Source organism: Suncus etruscus, chromosome 1 (assembly GCF_024139225.1).
Source record: "Suncus etruscus isolate mSunEtr1 chromosome 1, mSunEtr1.pri.cur, whole genome shotgun sequence".
In the NCBI taxonomy this organism is placed as follows: Eukaryota; Metazoa; Chordata; class Mammalia; order Eulipotyphla; family Soricidae; genus Suncus; species Suncus etruscus.
The window spans coordinates 117,762,058-117,772,991 of record NC_064848.1 but is presented as its reverse complement, the minus strand read 5'-3'; positions in this window follow the sequence as shown (position 1 = coordinate 117,772,991).

Here is a 10,934-nt window from a genome sequence, read left to right as displayed (position 1 = left end):
TGCAGCCCAGAAAATAATTTGCATAAATGGTTCACAGTTTAGGTCACTTGTAAGATATTAGGTAGGAAATTTTAATACCCTTCAGTAATATTGTGGAAGAGTTGAAATAACTTATACTGGGAAATGGTTTTAATGGCAGCAATTTTAAGCAGATCATTTTTTAAATTGGTTTTCTTCCATTTTACATCTTTTAACTTTCCACTTTAGCAATAAGCATAGGGTAGACCATAAAACTGAAATATTAACTAGTTTTAATCCTAACCCTACTTTTTAGGGCACAATATAGCAAAGAATACATTATTAGGTAACTCCCAAAATTCTGTGAACATAATATGAAAAAAAATGTTTCATAATGCCTATACAAAGGTAAAGTTAAATGTTTGTAACTGAAGGGCAATCTCTTCCAAAGTCAGTTTTATAACTGCTAATGGTGATATAAGGCCTAAAGACAACTGGATCTCCTACAACATAGAAAGAAAATTAAAACGTGAAACTTTTAGTGGCTCTATATAGTATAAGCTATTTTTACTCCATCTCTTCCCTATCTTTGTTACCTTTCCTTCTGCTGACCTAGTCCTTGATATTTCTAGGAGATGCAAACATGCTTGTGGTAAAGACAGGCAGACTGAGGAGATATAACATCGTGATTTAGAAAAAAAAAATCACTCAGGAAACCAAAACATTTTGAGGCATAGAGGCCTTTGAAATATGCATGCCATTGAGAAGGTCAGAGCACTGCAACACAGAAATATAATCCACAACATACAATGCAAACAAAACTGTGAGATAGTATAGCAGACAGTCTGCTTGCTTTGCATGTGGCCAACTTGGGTTCTATCCCTGGTATCACATAAAGTATCCCAAACCATGCCAGGGGTGATCCCTGAGCACAGAGTCAGGAATAATGCTTAAATGTGACCCAAAAAGCAAACAAAAATATATCACAGAAAACCATGAACATAAGTTCCAAGATCGCCCCCTTGGCAACAACCTAGCAGCAGACTTTGGGGAAAAATACTAAAATTTTAACTTTGTAATTGGTGGTCTTTTTTCATAGATTGAATTGATGATAATGAGGAAGAAAAGGTAAAGGAAGAAAAGGGAGAAAGAAAGAAGTAGTAAGAAGAGAGAAGAAAAGAGAAAGAAAATGCTAATTTGCCTAAAAGTGTTCGATGAGTAGGTCCTATATTATGTCTGTAGTTCACAAATGACTGCTTCAGTGGTCTGGCTGGTCACATGCTTCAGGTCCTAATAGAGGCTATAAATCAGAGAAAAGGGGTATATTGAAGTGCTTTATCAAGACTTTATCATAATGCAACCTGAATATGTTATCTGCTGTATATATTGCTCTGGTGCTTTTTGAGTTTTTTTGTTTGATTTTTTTATCTTTTATTTTTTTGTATTGTTATGTTTTTCTTCCTTTTCCCTTTCTACTCTTAAACTAATAGACATAGCCTCTAGAAGGACTCCTCCCATTTTTTGCTTGTTTGATTTTTGCCCCATTTTATTTTATTATTTTTTTTCTCTTTCCTTCAAAAAGAACTACACAACTTGAACCATCTTGTTCAACCTCACAAAAGGAGGGGGAAATAATGGAGGGAACCAAGACCAAACAGTCATATGAACAATAAGTAAAAGTAAAATAAATGATCAAACTTAAACACCAAATCCAAAGCCAGTGACAACAGAATAGAGAGCCAATTTACAATATACTAGACACAGAGAGGACCACTTATACTAGCAGCCTGAGGGGTAAAAGAGGGAGATATGGGATGCATGCTGGGAACAGGGGTGGAGGAAGGACAACATTGGTGGAGGGAATACCCCTGATTCAATATTACTATGTACCTAAAATATTACTGGGAAAGATTTGTGATCCACTTTGATTAAAATTAAAAAAAACTACAGACAAAAAAATTAGCTTTGTAACAATGATAGCACATATTTCCCCATTCTGGGGGTTTTCTTCCTCTCCACCTTTCTTTACATTTATAACACTTTCTCCATCTTTGGGTGTGCCACATCTTAGCTCCTCAGTGCTGCTCTCTCTCCTCTCTGGAGAATTCCACATTCTCTCTTGAATGTGTTCCTTCCTTTTTCTCTTCACATTTCTCTAATGAACTTACTTCACAACCTATCTCTTTCCTGAAATACTTTACTATGAGAGCAAGTAAAATACCTCAAAAGATTCTACACAGATGTCAGGACTTTTTCTTTCCTCACTCCAACCTGAGTCCCTACTCTCCAAGGATTTGGTTGTGAGCACTCTTCACCAGATCTGCCAAGTAGATTAGTTGGAGATCAGTCACAGTCTGACAACTTCAAGGTGAAGGTGATGGGGGATATAAGCATCTACATGGTAAAGGTGCTCCTGACAAGCCTTATCAGTCCTCCTGGATGTCTAAAACAAGTGAAGAGGAAGGCCTATGTTCTTGATTTGTACCATATTATTTGCTCTGTAAGACTTAACTGATCATAGATGTACATAGTTTTTAGATGAGGAAAACAAGAAAAAAATATTCTAAAGAAAATGGTGTACTAAAATATTTCATAAACTATAACAGAATAATATTTCAACCATGTTAAGTGAACAGCAGTCAAGGTGACATTAAGAATCATTATGACTGTCATTAACAAATGGAGAGAGTTTAAGTTTCCAGTACTCTTCTAGTTTTCAGCTCCAAGTGGCATTCATTCCAGAAGACACACAGACATTTTCCCCCATCATCTTTTTGGGAGGAAAAGTGCATCTTATGGTATTTCTCTTTTATTTATTTATTTATTTATTTATTTATTTATTTATTTATTTTGGTTTTTCGAACCACACCCATTCGATGCTCAGGGGTTACTCCTGACTAAGTTCTCAGAAATTGCCCCTGGCTTGGGGGACCATATGGGACACCACGGTCCTTCCTTGGCTACCGCTTGCAAGGCAGACACCTCACCTCTAGCGCCACCCCGTCGGCCTCGGTACTTCTCTTTTAACCTCACCTATAGCACTTGACGGGTTCACATTTCTTGGGCATCACACACACACACACACACACACACACACACACACACACACACACACTGAGCATCATATTTCTATAGTTGCACACATACTCACTGGTCTAACCCTCTTTTGATTGTGATTCTAGTTGCAGTGCTTACCAGGAGTTTTATATAGAAGGTATGGTGTTCACCCATACTAGACAATAGTGTTTAAATTGCAGAAATTGCTTGTAGTTCTGAGGATCACAGAAAATGGAGCAGCAAGAAATGCTATGAAGGTTTACAGCAGCACTAGGGACAAAATTTATGATTTCATGCTTGCAAAGCAGACACTGTAGTTACAAAATCATATTCTACCCCCTTGTTTTTACTTCTTTATAAACAATTTTATAACATGGAAATTTGTGTGCATTTATTTATTTGGGGGGCCTACACAGAGCAGCTCAGGGCTTACTCTGGTTCTGCACTCAGGAATCACTCCTGGTAGGATCAGAGATCAGATGGGAGTGCTCTAGATTGAATTTAGGCTGGCCACCTGCAAGAAGCCTTATAAGATGTATTATACTCCTGACCTCTTAACATGGATTTTTTTAACAAGTCATAAATAAATATAATAACAATATGGGATACACAACTACAATTGTATTAAATTAATAAGTCTGTGAGTGACAAGGGTATGTTCTCATTTAATGCCAAGTTTCTTGTTCTAATATTCTAACCACAAATAAAGTCACCAAGTAGGTCCATTATCAAATTTTGAGTTCCAAGACACTCTTTTTTGTAGAATACATCATTTAATTGGGCTTATGGTATATAATTTAGCAATATTTATCTAAGCAGATTTTATAACTAAAGTATAGCCTATCTTATTCAAACAAAAGAAAATATTTGAAGCCAATGAATCCAGCTTTGTGCTGTGTGTAGGCTTCTACTTAAATTCACTTAATTCAGATTAGTAATTTACAAAAATTTCTCCCTTAATTACTACTGTTGCTACTCATGTTTCTACTCTTCTGCTACCACTACTCTTTATGTTGCTTCTACCTCTATCTCTTTATAATTACACAAAACAGAGTTTCCAGCTGCCTGAGATTGGATTTCATCAGTGTTCCTGCTGTTGATCCTGCCTCCTTCAGAGGTGGGTCCGGACTTACAAACACTGATTCCTGCTGATTTCTGCTGGGAGTCAGAGGGCATAGAAGCCATCTTGGGCCATGCAGTTTCCAGCTGCCTGAGACTGGATTTCATCAGCGTTCCTGCCAGTGATCCTGCCTGCTTCAGAGTGAAAGACAGAATTGAGGAACTCTGCTGGAACTAAGATGCCAGCACCCCTATCTGCCTGTCTTCTGTGCTGTGCTCCTTTTCGGCCTGATTTCATCCTGTGTGTGGCTCATTTTCAGATGGCTCACCTTCCCTGGAGCCTTCTCTGGAGGTGAGTTTACAAGCCCAGAAAGGGGAAGCCTCTGAACTCTGCTGGAACTCAGATGCCAGCACCCCTATCTGCCTGTCTTCTGTACTGTGCTCCATTTTCGGCCTGATATCATCCTGTGTGTGGCTCATCTGCAGACGGCTCACCTTCCCTGGAGTCTTCCCTGGAGGTGAGTTTACAAGCACAGAAAGGGTGGAGCCAGAGGAGCACGGCGGCTCTACTTCGCTTCCTGGCTGTGCACATCATTTAGCCAATGAATACAAGCACAACACGTAGGAAAAACCCACAATACAACTGTGACAATGGGGAAACAATGCAGGCCAGTGCCAGACATAAAGAATGACTATGGAACTCTGATGACTTGAACATGACCAACCAACTAGTCAGTCTCTCAGATAAGGAGTTTAGAGTCGCAATATGGAAGATGTTCAAAGAACTCAAAGAAAGTATAGAAGAGAACACTAATAAGAATCAAGAGAATATGAAGATAGAAATCAGAAAACTCCAAACTGAAATTTCAGGTCAAATAACAGATCTAAAAAACTAAGTAGATAAATTAAAGAAAAAAATGGATGAGCTTTCCCACAGGTTAACAGAAGCTGAGGATAGAATTAGTACACTGGAAGATGAGATGTATAACAATTCCATACAGCAGAAGAAATTGGAGAAAAGCCTTAAAGCAAATGATCAAACAATGGAAAAATTAGTCAAAGAATGGGAACAGATGAAAATAGAAGTCTATGATAAAGTCAACAGAAACAAAGTAAGAATCATTGGAGTCCTAGAGACCCAGGAATAAATCTCCAGAAAGAAACAACAGTCAAGAACATCATTAAAGAGAAACTACCAGAGATAATGAATACATGAGATAAAATCCTGCATGCCCTAAGAGTACCAACTAAAAGGAACCCCAGAAAAAACACTTCAAGACACATCCTAGTCACAATGACGAATCCCACAGATAGAGACAGAATTCTGAAAACAGCAAGATCGAACAGAGAAATTACATTCAAGGGAACATCCTTGAGATTTACTGCAGACCTGTCACTGGAAACACTCAAGGCCAGAAGGCAGTCGTGGGACATAGTGACAAAACTCAATGAAATAAATGTTTCACCTAGAATACTGCACCCAGCAAAACTCACTTTCAGGTTTGAAGGAACAATACATGGTTTTACAGACGAACAACAGCTCAGAAACTTTACAGACTCAAAACCAGTCTTAAAAAAAAACTGAACGGCCTACTTTAAGATAAGACTGACCAACAGACACACCAAACTTTTATATAAAGATGGTACTAACTCCCAGGACAATTCTTTCTCTCAATGTCAATGGACTAAATGCACCAGTTAAGAGACACAGAGTGGCTAAATAGATCAAAAAACTCAATCCAACCTTCTGCTGCCTACAAGAAATACAGCTGAATAGTCAGAACAAAAATAGACTCAAAATAAAAGACTGGAGGAAAATCATCCAAGCAAACAACACCCATAGAAAAGCTGGAGTGGCCATACTAATATCAGATGATGCAAATTTTACACTCAGGAAAGTTGCAAGGGGCAAAGATGGACATTTTGTATAATTAAGGGATACATACAGCATCAGAAATCACTCTCCTTAACATATATGCACCAAATGAGGGGTCAGCAAAATATTTAATAAATTTGTTGACAAATCTGAAAAATAATATCAATAACAACACAATAATTGTGGGAGACCTCAACATGGCATTGTCAACACTTGACAGGTCAACCAGAGTGGACCCCAACAAGAATATACTGGACATAAAAAGAGAAATGGAAGAAAGAGGCCTAGTAGATATATACAGGACACTCCACCCCCAGAAGCCTGGATACACATTTTTCTCTAATGTACATAGGACATTCTCCAAAATAGACTACATGCTAGCACACAAAAAATAACTCCATAATATCAAGAGGATAGAAATTTTGTAGGCGACCTTCACTGACCACAAGGCCCTGAAATTATATGTGAACTGCAAAGGGACACAGAAGAAAAACTTTAATACCTGGAAGTTAAACAGCCTAATACTGAATAACCAGTGGGTCCGAGATGAAATCAAAGAGGAAATCAAAACTTTCCTAGAAACAAATGACAATAGAGACACAAACTATCAGAACCTATGGGACACATCAAAAGCAGTACTAAGAGGAAAATTTATAGCTTTGCAAGCACGTATCAGGAAAGGAGAAGGGGCCTACCTGAATAGCTTAATGACACAGCTCATAGAATTAGAAAGTACTCAACAAAAGGACCCAATAATAGGGAGACAGAAGAAAATAACAAAGTTGAGAGCAGAAACCAATGAAGTGGAAACCCGAAAAAGAATCCAAAAGATTAAAAAAGCAGAAGTTGGTTCTTTGAAAAAAATAAACAAGATTAATAGACCACTGGCAAAACTAACAAAGAAAGAGAGAGAGAGATACTTGATAACTTGTTTTAGGAATAAAAAAGGAGAGATCACTACTGATATAATAGAGATCCAAAGGATAATCAGAAACTACTTTGAGAAACTCTATGCCACTAAAAATAAAAACCTGGAAGAAATGAATACATGTTTGGACTCTTATAATGTTCCACGATTAAAAGAAGAGGATGTAGCATATCTAAACACACCTAACACTATTGAGGAAATTAACAGAGTAATCAAATGTCTGCCCAAAAACAAAAGTCCAGGCCCAGATGGATTTACTAATGAATTTTTTCAAACCTTTCAAGAGGAACTTCTACCAATCCTGGCAAGACTCTTTCATGAAATTGAAAAAACAGGAACACTTCCAAATAGCTTTTATGAAGCCAACATTATCTTGATACCTTAACCAGACAGAGATGCTACCAAAAAAGAAAATTACAGACCAATATCGCTGATAAATACAGATGCAAAGATCCTCAACAAAATCCTGGCAAATAGTATTCAATGACTCATTAAGATCATCAACTACGATCAAGTAGGTTTCATCCCAGGAATGCAAGGATGGTTTAACATCCATAAATCTATCAATATAATACACAACATCAACAACAAGAAAAATAAAAATCAAAGGATCATATCAATAGACGCAGAGAAAGCATTTGATAAAGTACAACACCCATTCTTGATCAAAACTCTCAGCAAGATGGGAATGGAAGGAACCTTTCTCAATATAGTTAAGGCCATCCACCACAAATAAGATGCAAATATTGTCCTCAATGGAGAAAAACTGAATGCCTTTCCTCTAAATTCTGGCACAAGAGAAGGCTATCCTCTCTCACCACTCCTATTCAACATAGCACTGGAAGTACTTGCTATAGCGATTAGGCAAGAAAAAGTTATCAAGTGTAGGGGGAGGTCAAAACCCTTGTTGATGGTCTCCAAGTCTAAGAATGACTCCCAGAATGATAAATTGAATCCCATTCTTCCGTCCCCCCTTTTGAGGGAGACTTAGATAATAATATCCGACGTGAATAATCAATGAATTCAAAAGATTAGGGGACCAAAGGTTCAGCAAAGAAAGTCTTTTGTCAGTTGCAGCCTGCTCTGAAAAGGAAACCGAACCAGCAGTCAGTTCTGGCAAAAGAGCTCCCTATGCCTCCCCAACAAGCTATTTATTTTATTCCTTAATCACCCCCACCTGGAAGATCCAGGTGGGATGACAGGTAAAAACAATATTACAACAATTACTCAACAATCAAGGGAATGCAGATAGGAAAGGAAGAAGTCAAGCTCTTACCCTTTGTAGGTGACATGACACTCTACCTAGAAAACCCTAAAGACTCTACCAAAAAGCTTCTAGAAACAATAAACTCATATAGCAAGGTGGCAGGCTACAAAATTAACGCACAAAAATTAATGGCCTTTCTATACACCAATAGTAATAAGGAAGAAATGGACATTAAGAAAACAACCCCATTCACAATAGTGCCACACAAACTCAAATATCTTGGAACTAATTTGACTAAAAATGTGAAGGACCTATACAAAGAAAACTATAAAACTCTGCTCCAAGAAATAAGAGAGGACACACGGAAATGGAAACACATATCCTGCTCATGGATTGGCAGGATTAACATCATTAAAATGGCAATACTCCCCAAATGATTGTACAAATTTAATGCGATCCCTCTAAAGATACCCATGACGTTTTTCAAAGAAGTGGATCAGGCACTTTTGAAATTCGTTTGGAACAATAAACACCCTAGAATAGCTAAAGCAATTATTGGGAAAAAAGAATATGGGAGGAATTACTTTCCCCAAATTTAAACTGTACCACAAAGAAATAGTTATCAAAACACCATGGTATTGGAATAAGGACAGGCCCTCAGATCAGTGGAATAGGCTTGAATACTCAGAGAATGTTCCCCAGACATACAATCACCTAATTTTTGATAAAGGAGCAAAAAATCCTAAATGGAGCAAAGAAAGCCTCTTCAACAAGTGGTGTTGGCACAACTGGCTAGCCACTTGCAAAAAATTGAACTTAGACCCCCAGCTAACATCATGTATGAACAATAAACTCAAATGGATGAACAACCTAGATATCAAACCCGAAATCATAAGATATATAGAACAACACATAGGTAAAACACTCCAGGACATTGAGACTAAAGGCATCTTCAAAGAGGAAACTGCACTCTCCAAGCAAGTGAAAGCAGAGATTAACAGAAGGGAATATATTAAACTGAGAGGCTTCTGCACCTCAAAAGAAATAGCACCCAGGATACAAGAGCCCCCCACTGAGTGGGAGAAACTATTCACCCAATACACATCAGACAAGGGACTAATCTCCAAAATATACAAGGCACTGACAGAAATTTATAAGAAAAAAACATCTAATCCCATCAAAAATGGGGAGAAGAAATGGACAGACATTTTGACAAAGAAGAAATACAAATGGCCAAAAGATACATGAAAAAATGCTCCACATCACTAATCATCAGAGAGTTGCAAATCAAAACAACTATGAGGTACCACCTCACACCCCAGAGATTAGCACACATCACAAAAAATGAGAAGAAGCAGTGTTGGCAGGGATGTGGAGAGAAAGGAACTCTTATCCATTGCTGGTGGGAATGCCGTCTAGTTCAACCTTTATGGAAAGCAATATGGAGATTCCTCCAAAAACTAGAATCGAGCTCCCATACGACCCAGCTATATCACTCCTAGGAATATGCCCTAGGTACACAAAAATACAATACAAAAATCTCTTCCTTACACCTATATTCATTGCATTACTATTTACCATAGCAAGACTCTGGAAACATCCAAGATATCCTTCAACAGATGAATGTAAAGAAACTGTGGTACATATACACAATGAAATATTATGCAGCTGTCAGGAGAGATGAAATCATGAAATTTTCTTGTGCATGGAATCTATTATGCTGAGGGAAATAATTCAGAGAGAGAGAAAGACGCAGAATAGTCTCACTTATCTATGGGTTTTAAGAAAAATGAAAGATATTCTTGCAATAATAACTTTCAGACACAAAAGAGAAAAGAGCTGGAAGTTACAGCTCACCTCATGAAGCTCACCACAAACAGGGATGAGTTTAATTAGAGAAATAACTACGTTTTGAACCATCCTAATAATGAGAATGTACGAGGGAAATAGAAAGCCTGTCTAGAGTACAGGCGGGGGTTGGGTGTTGAGGAGGGAGATTTGGGACATTGATGATGGGAATGTTTCACTGGTGATGGGCGGTGTTCTTTACATGATTGAAACCCAAACACAATCATGTATGTAATAAAATTGTTTAAATAAAAAAACTAAAGCAAAAAATAATTACACAAAACATACTGACTTACACTAGGAACTTGGAAGTGTTTTGTATACTTGAAACACTATTGCTTTCTGTACTTTGAATGACTTGACTCTAGCCTCTTTTAGTAAGGCTATACAAATATTTTATTCCACTTTGATTTCTCTCATCAAACCCAAATTCTCTTAGTTACAACAAACATGTTTGCAACCATGGAGCTTAAATGAAGATATTAATAAAGAAAAAATAAAAGTAAAAATTAAAAAATAATAAGCAGACAATTGACTTAGTAACTCCACTTGTAGGAATATTTCCCAGAAAAAGAAATAGATCTAGGTTTTATGAGCCCAAAAACAATTTTTGGGAGTCTACTTTTAAGACAAAAAACTTGGTTATATTAATTTAAAATTAGTATAATCAGATTGTAAATTTTTTTCCATTCAGTTATCTGTCTTGTTATTTTCAGTTGGGTTTCCTTTGCCATGGAGAAGCTTCTTGGTTTGATGTAATCCTATTTGTTTATGTTTGATGCTAAAATCCTTGCCATCGATGTTCCATCCTCGAAGATTTTTTTAATATATAGGTCTTCGAGTGTCCTACCTATTTTTTCCTCAATAAAATTTATAGATCCTGATCTAATTTCCAGGTCTTTAATCCATTTTAGTTGACTTTTGTATAAGTAGTTATGTATGTGTCAATTTTCAGTTTATTGCAGACAGTTTTCCAATTGTACCAACACCATTTGTTAGAG